Source organism: Crocodylus porosus, unplaced genomic scaffold, assembly GCF_001723895.1.
Source record: "Crocodylus porosus isolate Cpor-Errol unplaced genomic scaffold, CroPor_comp1, whole genome shotgun sequence".
In the NCBI taxonomy this organism is placed as follows: domain Eukaryota; kingdom Metazoa; phylum Chordata; order Crocodylia; family Crocodylidae; genus Crocodylus; species Crocodylus porosus.
Window position 1 is genome coordinate 192,957,726 of NW_017728906.1, and position 14,255 is coordinate 192,971,980.

Consider the following 14,255-nt stretch of genomic DNA (forward strand, 5'->3'; position numbering starts at 1 on the left):
GCCGGGCTCCTCTACCGCATCCTCCGGGCCGGCGCCGCCGCCGTCTCCGTCTCCGTCTCACACGCACAAAATGGCGGCGGCGGCTCGCGGGCTCCTTCTTCCTTCAACCGTTGCGTCATGTGAAATTGTTCTAAGGGAGGGGGCGGGCGCTTGGGAACCACCTTTTGTTCCCTGTCTGCCTTCTCATTGGCCCGCGCCGCGGACCCGCCGCTCCCCATTGGCTCCTTGGGACCGGAGGGGTTGCTTTCCGCCCACCCCGGTTGGCTCCGGCCAGAACGCCACAGCCGTACTCAGTGACTATTGGCCGGTTCATCTCCGCCCCGGCCTCTGATTGGCGACGGCGTGTAGTCCCACCTCTCTTTACTGGCCCGCGCCTTGATTGGCTCCGCTGGGCCATCCCACCCCTTCTTCGAAGTTACCCGGCGCTATTGGCTCCTGCTCGTGGCTCCGCCCACTCCCTCCCCTCCCTTCCCTTCAGCCGCTTGCTCTAGGGCCTATTGGCCGGCTGTTACCGTGGCAATCCCTGCTGTTCCGAGGCCTGCTGCCTTCCTGCCCCCTCGCTTCAGCCTGTCTGGCTCCAGCCAGGGCGGGGCCACGTGCCAAGTACAAACCTGGACCTCAGTTATATCAAGCGGGGATACAAGCCTCTGAGGACCCCGATGCTGCCCTAATGCAGACAGTGTGCCAGGGCTTTGCACCCCCACCAGCATTTGACCCAGGACAAGTTACACCCGAGTTTATTTCCAACCAGGAAATTGCAAAAATTAAATGGTGTGCGTGTGCGTGTGCATTTTTGTTATTTTTTTTCTTTTTTTGCAATTGCCCAACTGGGAAATTGTGAAAATAAATAAATAGATATAGATATATTGCAATTTCCCAGCTGGTCTAATAAAAGGTATCCTTTTGGCACCAAGAGTTCAAGATTTTTGCATACAGGCAACCCCCGCTTAGCGCTCTTAATCGATTCCTGAAAACCCAGGCATTAAGCAAAACCAAAAGTATCTGACGGCCCAAGATGGTGACCGCAAGTGTTTTTATGGACCTGCGATGGCGACCGTGAGCGTTGCAATGAAACTCGCTGAGCGCTATGTGGAATCGGGTCTCTGTTTTCAATGAGCGTTATTGTGAAATAGCACTAAGCGAAACAGCGTTCAGCAGGGGTTGCCTGCATCTCCCTCCAAAGCATGTTAGCGCTTTAAATCACGTCCCTCTCCTATCCCGTTTTCTTTCCAAATGTTTCTATTTATAATGTTTACTGAATAGAGTTGTGATCCTTTGAATAAGAGCGATTTGTGGATGTTTCATCTCAACTCACACCACAAAACACTTCATCCAGAGAACATTTTTATTTTTTAAAGGCCTGAAATTTAATACAAAGTTCCCAAAGAAGCAACACTTGGCAAATCTCTAATAAATACCGCCACTGATGCTGCCCAGGGTGCATTTCTGGGGATAAAAAAGGAACGATTTCACTTCCAGATCTAAAATTTGGCACCTTTTTCTCATGAACCTACGCCTTTTGTAAAAGGTGCATCAACAGAATGGTTTTTTCCCCCCGTTGAAATACTATTAATAGGCATTCATGTAGTCTTACGAAATACTGCGCTGTGAACCTACAACCTCCTTCTTGTGATGGGTTGTCCCAAGATGAAAAAAGGAAACCATGCTATCTGGTTCATGCAGACTGACATGTGCCAGGGTCATCCCTTGATGGGGTGAATCAGGGCGATTGCCCCAGGCCCCGTGCTTTGGGGGCGCCCATGGACAGTGCCGTACCCACTCTGCATGGCCACCACATGCCACCGGCTCCACGCGCCAGCCGCTCGCCACCCCCCCATCTCCCGCACAGGCTGATATGCCCCAGGCCCCACAGACCCCTAGGGTCAGTTCTGACACAGCCTCGTGACCGACCAACACAAGGCCCTGACACTTGACAAAACACAACTGTGATGCCAGAAGCCCCTGGTGTGGACACAGTTACATTGGCAAAATTGAGCACAGAGGTGTTCAGTTCAGCCACGTTAGGTAGTTTCTATGAAGGTGCCACCTTGACCTACCTTCATCCTTGCTTTGGTCTAACTGGTTCAGAAACATGCTCTGTGGTAGGCAACAGCCTACTTATCAAATGCTATGAAAGGACTGGTAGGGAAAGGGACTCTGCCAAGAAAAGGTTGATAATATAATAAATAGGTTGAATAGATCAAAAGAGACAAACAAAAGGAGTTAAGAGCTGCAGTGACACCTCTTAGCAGCATCCCCTCCACCTTTCCCATTCCCATCTGAACCATTTTTACTCTAAGGGTAAAAATCAGTTTGATTCACATTTGATGGTTTTGCCTCTCAGAAAACCCCAGACTTTATAGACTTACAAACCTATTGTTCCACATTAATTACCTGTGAATTTGAATTAACGCTTTGCCTCATGGCTAATTCAATTTCATTGCCATTTAATCCTAGCGTGCAAGCTCCTGTGCCGCGTCTCTTTTGTAGGGCATCAGATATCCACTTCCAGATCAGTGAGCCACTGTCTGGTATTATCATTCAATGTGTGGACTCCATTTGCGCCGTCTGGGCATTTGTAAAGATTACACCAAGTAGAGTTGTAGATGAGTCCCTTGATGGTGAAGGAGGCTGATCCTAGAGCCGCAGACTCTCTGGGAGGTGCCACAGGTGGTGGTTTAAAGGGAGGACTGCACCATGGATTTCTCGATCTTCTTTCCTTTGCATCATTTTTCTGCCTCCAAGGCAAGACAGTTTTCCTCAAAATAAGATGTACCTTCTCACACAAGGCATTGCCATATAGTCTCGTCTTGGGCTAGTTTTTCCCCCAATTTGCAGTGTCAATGCCACACTTCTTAACATTTGCCTTGAGGGTGTCTGTCCTTGAAGCATTTCCTTTGCTCCCCACCTCCCACATGTCCTTTGGCTTTGGCCGAGTTGGGAGATATCAGTTGTTTTGGTAAATGTACATCAGGCATGTGCACACAATGCCCTGCCCACCGCAGCTGATGTTTAATAATCAACACTTCAGGCTGGTGGTGTTGGCATCGGCAAGGACGCTGGTATTTGTGCAATGATCCTCTCACTTTATGCCAAGGATCTTCTGGAGGTAGCGCTGGTGAAAGCAGTCCAGGCTTTTCTGGTGGTCCCTATAGGTTCCCCAAGCTTCACACCTGTAGAGAAGAGTTGGGGTTACCACAGCTGTGTATAATAGGAGCTTTGTTCAAGTCCTAATGTCATCACCGTTAAACACACAATGACGCAGTCTTCTGAAGCCAGAGCTGGCACATCGGATCCTATACTGGATCTCCTCGATGTTGGCCTTCTTTGAGAGATGGCTGCCGAGGTACGCAACGTGTTTAACATTCTCCACTGTCGGTCAATGAGGATCTTTGCCAGGGGAGTTAATTGGCCTGGAGCAAGCTGGTGAAGCACCTTTTTTTTCTGAGATTAAGGGTCAATCTCAGGCACTGGTATGCTTGAGAGAAGCCATTAAGGACCATTTGCAGGTCCTCCTCAGTATGGGCAACAACAGCACAATCAGCAGCTGCCTCCATGCCAAAACCAGAGTTACATCTGCCTTGACTGTGTAAAGATTATGGCTTTTGATTAAATGCTGTGCTGCTTGTTGGACACCACATTCCCACAGGGGGCTGTTCAAGATGTTCATATTGTTTTGAAGCCTCCGTATCCAGATCTTAGTCTGTTCTTCTTAACCCATGCTTTTATGTCAAGGTCATATCCAGTGGGTGGCTCATTTGATGTTGCTATAAAATGCTGTAGGAATAGGTCTGATCTTTCCCAGTGATTGGCCCATTTCATTGTTGCCCACAGGCTTGGTTCAACATCCCCATTCTCTTCCAGGAGCTGTGGGCTTCATGTATAAGTGGTTTACAGCTTAATCTTAAGCCTCCATCTATTTGGGCCTTCAGTTAACAGTTGATGGAGAAGGTGATTTTCATTTGCTCTATTGCCAGTAATGATATCAGGGTCTGTGTCTTCTTCTATCACTTGGTCTAATGCCCAACAGTATAGGGAATAAATCTGTAAGTTGTGCAGCCTGTTATGAGCCTCAAGGCACTGTTAAGTCCAGTGTCAAGTTTTTTACCGTGACAATTTCTGGACCATACAGGAGCACAATAGTCTGCTGGTACTTTGTCTATTTTGATGGGAGTCATATCTCAGCCTGATCAAGGCTGCATTAAACAGGTTGCCTGTTTTTAGCCTCAAGTGCCACCCTCCCTACCTTTAGTGTTGGGGGAAAAAAAATCTGTTTTTACCAGTTTAACATTTTTCCAACCAGCAAAATAAGTTAAGGGCCAGACAGGGTGGTTTTTCTTTCCTAGTACAGCATGTCAGTATACCCAAGTCTGTACTAATAGCCCTTGCCAACATAGTACACTGATATTTCTACATCAGTAAAGCAGTTCCAGAGTCAACACAACCTAAAAGCTCTTTGTCAACATCTGGCAAAGTGCTTTGAGGCCTTGCGTGGACATGGCTATAACAGCAAAGCTCTGCTTTGTCCTTGCATCATAGAACCACTACGCAAAAAGTGACACAACTTCAGCCAGTAACGGAGCAGTTTTGCTGATATAACATCACCTTCACTAAGGGATGTAGTTGATACAAGTATGTCAGTCAGACATCACACCTCTTCCCACTGAGGCAAACAAGTCTTTGTCAGCAGAAGTCTATAATTTAAAACCATTTTCTTTATATTATAAATGTGTGCATTGCATTATCATTATAAACATATATAAAATCATCCAGCAAAAAGCCATTAATGCACCAGTAAGCATTTCTAGTACAAACCAAGCTTAAGGGAGGGTAACCTGAGACTCGCTGGCATTTGAATGGTTGAAAAGATGTCACCACACTACAGTAGCTGTATGGACTGGAAGTTTCTGAGATGTTCACACCTGTAACAGAAATGTCTCATCTTTGCTCTTGGGCCTGAGCTGGATTTTCTTGGAAAGCTCAATAAAATTCCGTTGGTTCAGTTTTGAGTTAGGCCAGCAGAGAAATGGTTATCTTTTTATGCATTCAAAAATGATCCTCTTCTTTTTCAGTGAGGCAACAGGTAGGATGTCAAAACATCAGTGGTGATAAATACTTTTGACAAGTTTAGAGAAATGGGGAAATTGAGCCCAGAAGTAATTAACTTGTCCTGTATTGCCCACCTTTCTACAAGCTGGCACAAGGAAATATAATGTATCCTTCTCTCTCCCTGGGAAGGATCATGCACTACAGGAGAGTTCCCTAAGGGAAGTGAATAGTATTTTCCCCATTTTTTCCCCTGCAGCTCCTATTGAGGAGGGAAGAAATTTTAACTGTTGTCAGGACTCTAAAGCACAGGGGTTTGTTTGGTTGGGGTTTTTTTGTAGTATCTTTTAAGTTGCTATGCTGGCATAGGCCTCCCCTGCTTTTTAGTGCCTTTATTACAATCTTGTCTTTTTACAAAGGGTGGAGCTATACCAAAAAAGCCACATATTTTATACCAGCAAAAGAATTCTTTTGCCACTATATTTTAACAGCAGTTCTTCAAATAAATCATTGCTTCTGCCAGCATAGCTTCATCTCCAGAAGGTATTTTGCTGGCACAACTGTGTTGATCGGGGTGTGATTTTTCCAGTCTCTTAAATTATATTGTTGCCAGTGTGGACCAGGGTTCAAAATCTTTCTAGTATGGGGGGGGGGAGGGGGCCGGAGTTGGTTGCTAGGATGTTTGCCTCTTGCTGCTTCCTTTGCTGGTTTTCACTTTTAGGTTTTATGCTTCCAGTGACTTTTGACCAACCCCCACTAAACTTTTATAACTAGGTTATAAGTTTAGCCACCTGAATTAATCTGAGTAAAGTTTGGACTAGGAGTGTACAATGAGCAGGCATTCTGTTTGCTTAATCAAAATCACATACATGGAGTTGCAAATACCTTTTATTTGACTACTTGGAAGACTGGCTATCGATACAGTTCCCAGCAATTCATGAAACATGAAAGAACGCATAATTTCACCAGTCAGCAGCACCTAGGGGCCTTGTGGAAACACACTAGCTAAATGGTGTTTCAGAAAAATATTTTTTGTTACTTTGACACAATTTCTCAATCAGCCAAGAAGTGGAGATGGCCGACTTTTAGGAGAACCCCATCCAGTCCTCCAGGTTCCAGGAGGGAATTTCACTACGGAGAGGAAGTTAGTGCAGGCGGGAGATATTTCTGGGAAACATAGGGCTTTTTTGTCTAAAGCATGGAGGTTGGTTTGAGGGTAAATGGTGGAGTTTTGGGTAATGCTGGGCAAAATATGATTTGCCCTGGAACCTTTTCTTGGAACCTTGGTTTTGAGAGCTGGGGAAACCAAAATACACTTGCCCCACAGGTCTGTGACTTTTGTAAAATGCTGCTTTTATTTTGCCTGAAAGGAATACTCCTTGGCTGCATGTTTCTACTTCTGCTTCTGTTTTGATTAGAAAAGATCAATTTAAATTGTAACAAGGGGGGGGGGCATCAAGATGAATAGGGTTGGTCACACCTCTTTCTGTGGTGCAAGCAAAGCCAATCTAAACACTTCTGAACTTTTGTGTAAAAAAGTGTCCACACTTGGAGGAGAGCCCACAAACGCTGTGCAGAGCAGTTCTGAGAGAGTGCTGTATTAGTTCCCAGTCTGAAGGTCAGGTTTGCCAGCAGAACCATTAAAAACTTCTCTTTTTAAAACAAATAAATAAATAAAATTTGTATAGGAAGCACCAGGGATACTAAACATCTACACCCACAAAATACACAGAAAACCATTTGTTGCTGATATCAAGTGACTCTCATTTTCCAATTACTTTTTTTAATACCTTGCAGTGAGGTAGGGTCTGTACAGGAATTAAATTTAGATCAGCCTAACCCTGGTTAGGTCAATCTTAATGCCCAATCATACAGGCATTAGGTGTGCTTCAATCACCCAAAAAACGGTGTGCCCGATGGGAGTTAGCTCACCTGAGGAGGTGCACTAATTAGTCTCTCAAATGCCTGTATACATTTACAGCACAGCCCCAGGACTGGGAAAGCCTAGCCACTCACCCCAACCCCCTATCTGCTTGCATTGACTTGTCAACCCCCACCATAGATCCATTAACCTCCCCCCAGATCCCGCCTGTCCTTTCCCACACCTCAAGTTACTTAAACTGTGTTCCCTGCAGGGCTCCCAGGAATGGCGAATGGCTGCCCATGCTGGTCTTGAGTCTATGTTTAAGTGGCTTAAAGTAAGCCTCGTGAATATAAACCAGAGGCGTGGCAAACAATTGCACATACCCTTAGAGGTCAAATTATTTAACTTGACACTGAAATCACTATAAAGTTTGCCAGAATTCCCTGAGGTTTTCTTCTGTTCTTGTTTAGTCCCGATATATATCCCCCAAATACCAGAAACATAATGCATGTAATAAAGGGGTCACTAAGTTATCTGTAAAGGGAAAAGTATTAAAAAGGAAGTGTGCGCATGCATGCGCATATTTTATGCTTAGACTATACTCATGACACAATACTATATTGACCTTTATAACAGCTTGTATTTTACATGCATTTTCATTGTGATGGGTTCATCCTTACAAGCAGCAGCAGACAGCACAAACAACAGTAAGCCAAGGCTGAAGGCTAAAGATGTCATAGATAGCAGAAGACTTGTTGAATCCACTAATCTCTGCTCTTGTCAAGCCAGAATTATTCCTCGATGGTATATTTCCAATCTAATCTCAAAACTTGTAAAATCCATTGTTATAATTTTTCTGTTTTCACTGTTGTATATTATCTCTCCCAAATTGGTGTAACCCATTTATTTCAGTAGTGTTCTCTTTGTCTCTGTAGCTAGATAATAACTATATTAAAAACGTGATCTAAAAATACTTCTATATCCCCCTACATCTTTTTCAAAGCTCAGTACCAGGTACACCTGTACTGCAATGCAAAGATTTAAAGTAAATAGCTTGGTGTCCAAGATGACTTGGGCATCAGTAGTGTAGTGGTAGCAGTGTGAGCCAGCAAAGACATTCCCAAGCATGCCTTGTCAACCTGCTATTTCTCCCACAAAATACACTAGTGAGGCCATTCTGGCTGTTTCTAAGCATGCCAAAGACTGAGGTCTCTAAAGTAGCCAAAGAGAGCATCCTGCAGTGTCTTCACCAGCATATCTGGGTTTGGATGCCGATAGGAGTTGGGGAAGGAAGGCAGGGGAACTTGTGCTCAGAGCCGTCTTGGCAAGAGCTCCACTCGCTGAGGACATCCCCAGATCCCCACAATGCTGAAACCTGTGCTGCCATGGATAGACTCCTACCGATAGTCAGGCTAGCTAGCCTAATGCTAGCTCAGGTATATTTACATGAGCTACAGTCACACCCGTGACTGCAAGGAGCTATAACCACAACTACCTCTTCTCTTTATTAAACTAATTTTTTTTTTTGGCTTGAGAGGATGAGCAGGTCCAACCCACACATGTCTTGCTTTGGGATTCTCTGGAAGCCCCATCTGTGTATACAGTAATTTATCACAATTCTGCATTACCAGTGACCAAGCGAATGAGACGTTACTGGGCAAGGTTCTGTGTTGCTACAGAAACTGTCTGTAGTAATCCAGTCGATCAAACAAGGCTCTCCTGACACATGCTTTCAGCGAGAGCCCATGAATAATTCACAGTCTCCCCGGCTTGCTCTTCTTGCTCTCCCTGCAAGGAGGTGAAAGCCTCAAAGGAAAGCTGGAGCGATTAGCTGGACAGCTCTTCACTTAGAAAATTAAAAGGGCTGTTTGCTAAAATAATAAATTGTTTTCTAAAATGACACTTGCAAACCATTTTCTCAGGATGCAATCTGGTAAGAATATGTATTTATTTATGTATTAGGTGAAGGGCCTCACTCCTCCTGGGCTCCAAAGGAAGTAATAGAGGAGCTCTTCCTCTCACTGATAGCACTTTATTTTATATTATTTAATTTGTATCCAGGGCCAAGTTAGCCAAAACTAATTCCAAGTCCAAGTGTCCAGAACTGTAAGTGGCCCTACTACCAGCAAACATCCTCCACCCACCCCTGGGGCTTCAGATGTTTCCAAAACTTTTGGCGTGCATCCTACTTGCAGGCCCAAGCCTGGAAACTTGGGATTCCAATGACCCCCAAGTTTTGCTTGCCCTTAGCTATATGGCTGTCAGAGCAAGGAAGGGAGGAGGCACCCATTTTCATAAACTGGGTGTGTAAAGCTGCTGCACCTCGGCAAGTGCTGAACCATGCCTTAGAGCAGTTCTCCCGGGGCACACTTCAGGAAAACTGCCTTCTCGGACACAGATGCATGGTATTTCCTGTGCCAGGTTAAGAAGCCACTACACTTGTCCTGAGCCTTCAAGAGTCTGAGAACATAACATGGTTGGTTCTTTTCTCTAGTAAAAGATAACAGGCAGCATCCACCAATGCCTGCCTGACTTGCCAACAAACTGGTTAGCCGTAGAACTGCAGGTTTGAGTTTGTATAGTTGTTGAGTAAAGAGTTTATTATTTAATTATATGATAGGATCCCGAGACAGGTTCTGAGAAGCTCATTTGTCACTGGGCCATTCCCTCTATGAAACATCATAGAAACCAGGAATAAGCCAAATTCAGCTGTGTTTTTATAGTCTGGTAGGCATCTTAAAGACTAGGGTGGGACTGAATGCAGAACTGGCCTGTTCTCTACACAATCCCTCCTCTTGTTATCCAGGAGGAGCCATTAACTTATTCATCAAAACAGGATTTTCCTGTTACTCAGACTTGCCTGGGAGGTGTAAGTACAGTATGACTCTTCCTATTGCAATGACCGTAATCAGCTCTCAAGGTTATAGCTAGATACGGAGTCTGGTGGAAATAGTTTCCCTTAGCAAAACTATCAGACTCAGGACCTCTTGGAAACCAATGATCTTAATCTGCTTACTAGTAGGCAGGAGTCCACATCACTATATTGGAAACGTTTTTTACTCAAGTCTATTTTGACTTTTATAAGAGGAAAGGAACCAACTTCACCTGCAAAAATAAAATTGTGTGGCCCTTTTAGCATTAGGTTTATGTCATTTATTTCCATCTTCCTGGAGTCACAGAAGGTGGAGATATTTTGGGTCCTCTCTCAGTTAGTGTAGGACTTCCCATCATGGAACATTTGCCAGTATTTTATCTAGTGCTAGCTTAAGCATTAGGCAAATTTCATCTGAGCCGGAGATCCTGTTCTTTGGGGTCACAAGTCAACAGTGATGCAATCCCAGTGACATCAGCATTTACAGGCTGTGCATGAGGCTGTTGCCCTTCCAGTTTAGCTCTAGTAATTGCAGTCTCGAGGCGTGTTCCCTCAGAAGACAGTCACTGACTAACCCACGTTCTACCTGCTGACGCAAGCAGTGGTATTTAACAAACATAAGCGGTTCCCTAAGCAACTCATTGCTTTAAAATGTCCTGGGATGTTTCTTTGGGGTCTTTAAAAAGCCACTCAGTTTAGTTGTTAAAACAAGAGGTAACACCAAAAAAACACCAAAAAAAAAAAAACCCCCCCAAAAATCTGTACCATACAGAGTAAAGACACCGATTCGGTAGCTGCCTAATCTATCTGGCAGACTGGACATTCTTTGGGACAAGGTATTGTTTTCCAACTGAAAAATACCTACAGTACTTACAGTCAGCACTATGTCATTAGTAAAGGATAACTTATCAACTACAGCATGATGAATTACAAACTGCTTTATTTATACTGAGTGCACCTGACGAATCTGGATACATTATTAAAAGCGTAGCCTAGATGCATTCCAAATGAGATGGAGACTGGGATACCCTGGTAGTATAGCCATAAATATTGGTTCTGGGTAGGTTTATATTTGTCAGATTTATATTTGGGTAGTTTGGGGTAACATTCAATTTGCTTGAATAAAGGAAAAATAGAAATGCCAATGTGGCTTCCATTAGAAACCAAACTTTAGTATAGAATTAATTTCTGTTGCTGATAACGAGTTTCTGGAATAAAGGAAAAATAGAAATGCCAATGTGGCTTCCATTAGAAACCAAACTTTAGTATAGAATTAATTTCTGTTGCTGATAACGAGTTTCTGGAATAAAGGAAAAATAGAAATGTTTAGATCTTTGTTGCCAATTAAGTATTTCAGGGCTGCCAAAACTTGCCAGGAAGAGTAGAATCTACCCTCAGTGGTACCCTCATATATCGTTACTGAAAAGCCTTTGGAGGAGCTTTTGTGCTTTAAAAATGCTCATGTATAGTGAAGCAGGAGAGAAACTGTCTCAGGACTCAGTAGCGAAATGGTCACATTGAGTAAACTATAAAAACAAAATCCATTTAGCCTGTTAGTTCTTTCTTTCTGTATGAAGCTACTATACTTGCTTCCCCTGTTTTATATTTGTATAGTTCAGAAATTATGGAGGAACATATTAGCGAGTTCATAGACAGATATTGTAGTTAACGCCATCAGGCCCTTCATCTCTAATAACAGGCCTCACCCTTTCCAAAGGCAAAACTCTCCTCTGTTTCCATAAAGACTTTAAGTGAAGACCTATAGACCAAGCTCATTAACGTATACAGAATCATAGAATATTAGATTTGGACTAGATGACCTTCTGAGGTCCTTCCAACGCCCTGCTTATTGCAGGACCATACCCAAATATGTCATCCCAGCCAAGGTTTTATCTAGCCAGGTCTTAAAGACCTCCAAGGATGGAGTTCTACCACCTCTCTGGGTACCTGTTCCAGGGCTTTACTACGCTTCTAATGAAAAAGTTTTTCCTAATATCTAACCTCAATTTCCCTTGCCACAAGTTGAGACCATTGCTCCTTGTTCTGTGTCATGGGACGGGGTCCTGCAGGATGGCCATGATCTCCCGAAGGCCCCCTTCCCATGCCAAGTTGGCCTAAAGGGCACCCTTGATTCTCACTTGCCATGTCTTTGATGATAGAGTATATAATAGGGAGGCTGCCTTCACATCCCCTTGGACACAGTTTGCTGCAATATCTGACCCCACAGACCTCCAGACCCTTTTGTAGGTCCCATTCTGTAATGGGCGTTTTGGGGCACCCTAGCCTTATGGGCTATGCATGGTTCCAACCACCCCTTTACCACACCCCAAGCCTCGCAGATGGAACCAATGTTGCTTGGTCTGGGCCTTGTTATAATTTGGCCCCCTTGTCCTCCCTGGGCTCTCTGCGGCCCCGTCTCACTCCGCGCCTTCACTGGCGCTCAGGGTCGGTGCACCCCCAATGCTGCACCCTCTCCAGCCCCATGAGGCCTCCTCCATCCCCTAATAGCTTCACCCAAGCCACTGGTGTTATACAATAATAAATCAAACAGAAGCCCAGGCTGTAACATCATTCAAGCCCTACCAGGGAATACTCCAGCCCACCACAGTCTCAGGAGCTGCTCGTGCAGGCCAGCCTCTCCCCTTTGCTTGTGCAGGCAGAGCTGCTTCCCCCTTGGCTGCCAGCAGGGAACTGCCAGCCTGGTCTCAGCCCTGGGGTTTATATATAGGCCAGGCCCTGCCCCTTCTGGTCAGCTGACCACTGGCAGGTGTGGGCCACTAGTTCACTCAGGTTGCCCTGGCAACCAGCAGCTGGGGCTCCCCACTTTCCACTCTAAGGAGCAGGGCAGTCTAATCCATCCTCCTTCTTCCCTTTCTTAAAGTTGGGCCCTATATTTGCCCTTTCCCAACCATTCAGGACCACTCCTGATTGTCATGAGTTTTCAATCATATCAACCACCTCCCTCCCTTGGGTGTATCACACCTGGCCCCATGGATTTGTACACATTCAGCTTTTCTGAAGAGTCCCTACCTAACCTGTTCTTTCACCACTGTAGGCTGCTCACCTCCTTCCCAAACTATGTTGCCAGGTGCAGTAGTCTGGGAGCTGACCTTGCCCGTGAAAACGGAGGTGAAAAAGGCTTGAGTACTTCAGCCTTTTCTGCATAATCTGTCATTAGTTTGCCTCCCCAGTTCAGTAAGAACCCCACTCTTTCCCTCATCCTCCTTTTGTTGCAGACATACTTGTAGAAACTTCTTGTTACCTTTCATATCCCATGCTAGCTGCAACTCCAGTTGTGCCTTGGCCTTCCTGATTTCATCTCTGCATGCCTGAGCAGTATTCTTATACCCCTCCCTAGTTGTCTGTCCAAATTTCTACTTCCTGTAAGCTTCCTTTTTATGTTGTAGCTCATTGAAGAGTTCCCTGGCAAAGCCAAGCTGGACTTTGGCCATACTTGCTAGTCTTCCTGAGCATCGGGATGGTTGGGTCCTGTGCCCTCAGTAAGGTTTCTTTAAAATACAACCAGCTCTCCTGGCTTCCTCTGCCCTTCAGACTGGCCTCCCGGGATCCTGCCATCAGGTCCCTGAGGGAATAGAAGTCTGCTTTTCTGAAGTCTAGGCATGCAGACAGAAGTGCAGCTCCCTGCTGCAACTGTGAACACTTTGCACTTTGCTGTGAGTTACAGCAATCCCCCAGGACCAAACAGAAGTTCACCCTTGGTTCCAGGTGGGAGGGGAATCTAGCTGCAGCCTGCAGCCTGCAGCCGGTTTCCTCTAGCAACAGCCCTCTTCCAGTCCTCCAGTACCTCACCAGGTAAAGCCGTGCCAGGGGTCCTGCAATGACCTCGGCCAGTTCCTTTAGAACTCTAGGGTGGAGATCACCCGGGCCGGCTGACTTGAATACGTCCAACCCCTCCAGAAGCTCCCTAACTAAATCCACGCTAACCCGTGACCCATTTGCTGATGCAGAGCCAGCCTTGGGGAAAACGGTCCCCTGGGTGAACTTCTATTTTGACAACCCCCGCTCCACCCCCCAGTATCCCCCTTCCTGATGCCCCCTTCCCAGTCAGCAGCACTACTGCAGGCAGAGGCAGGTGGAGAGGTGGAGGGGGGAAGGGGGAAGAGGGGTGCACAGCTACCCAGACAGGTGACCCTGTCCCCAGCTACCTAGCAGCTCTCAGCTTGGCAGCACTGCCCAATTGCCCACATGGAGCCACTGCTGAGGCCAGGAGTGATCATGACACCCCTGGTGCAGCTGCACAGTCAGCCCTGGCCAGCCTAGGAGTGGGGCAGAGGGAAGCATGGCTGACTGGGCAGGTGGCCCCCCTCCCCAGCTCAGTCCCCAGTGTTGTGGGTGTCTCCCTTGCACCATCACCATGGCGGGCAGGCCTGGCTCCTCCTGAGCAGTAGCTGGAGGCAGGGATCAGCTGGGGTGGGGAGGCATGGGGGTACGGTGCTGGTGTGTGTGTGTGTG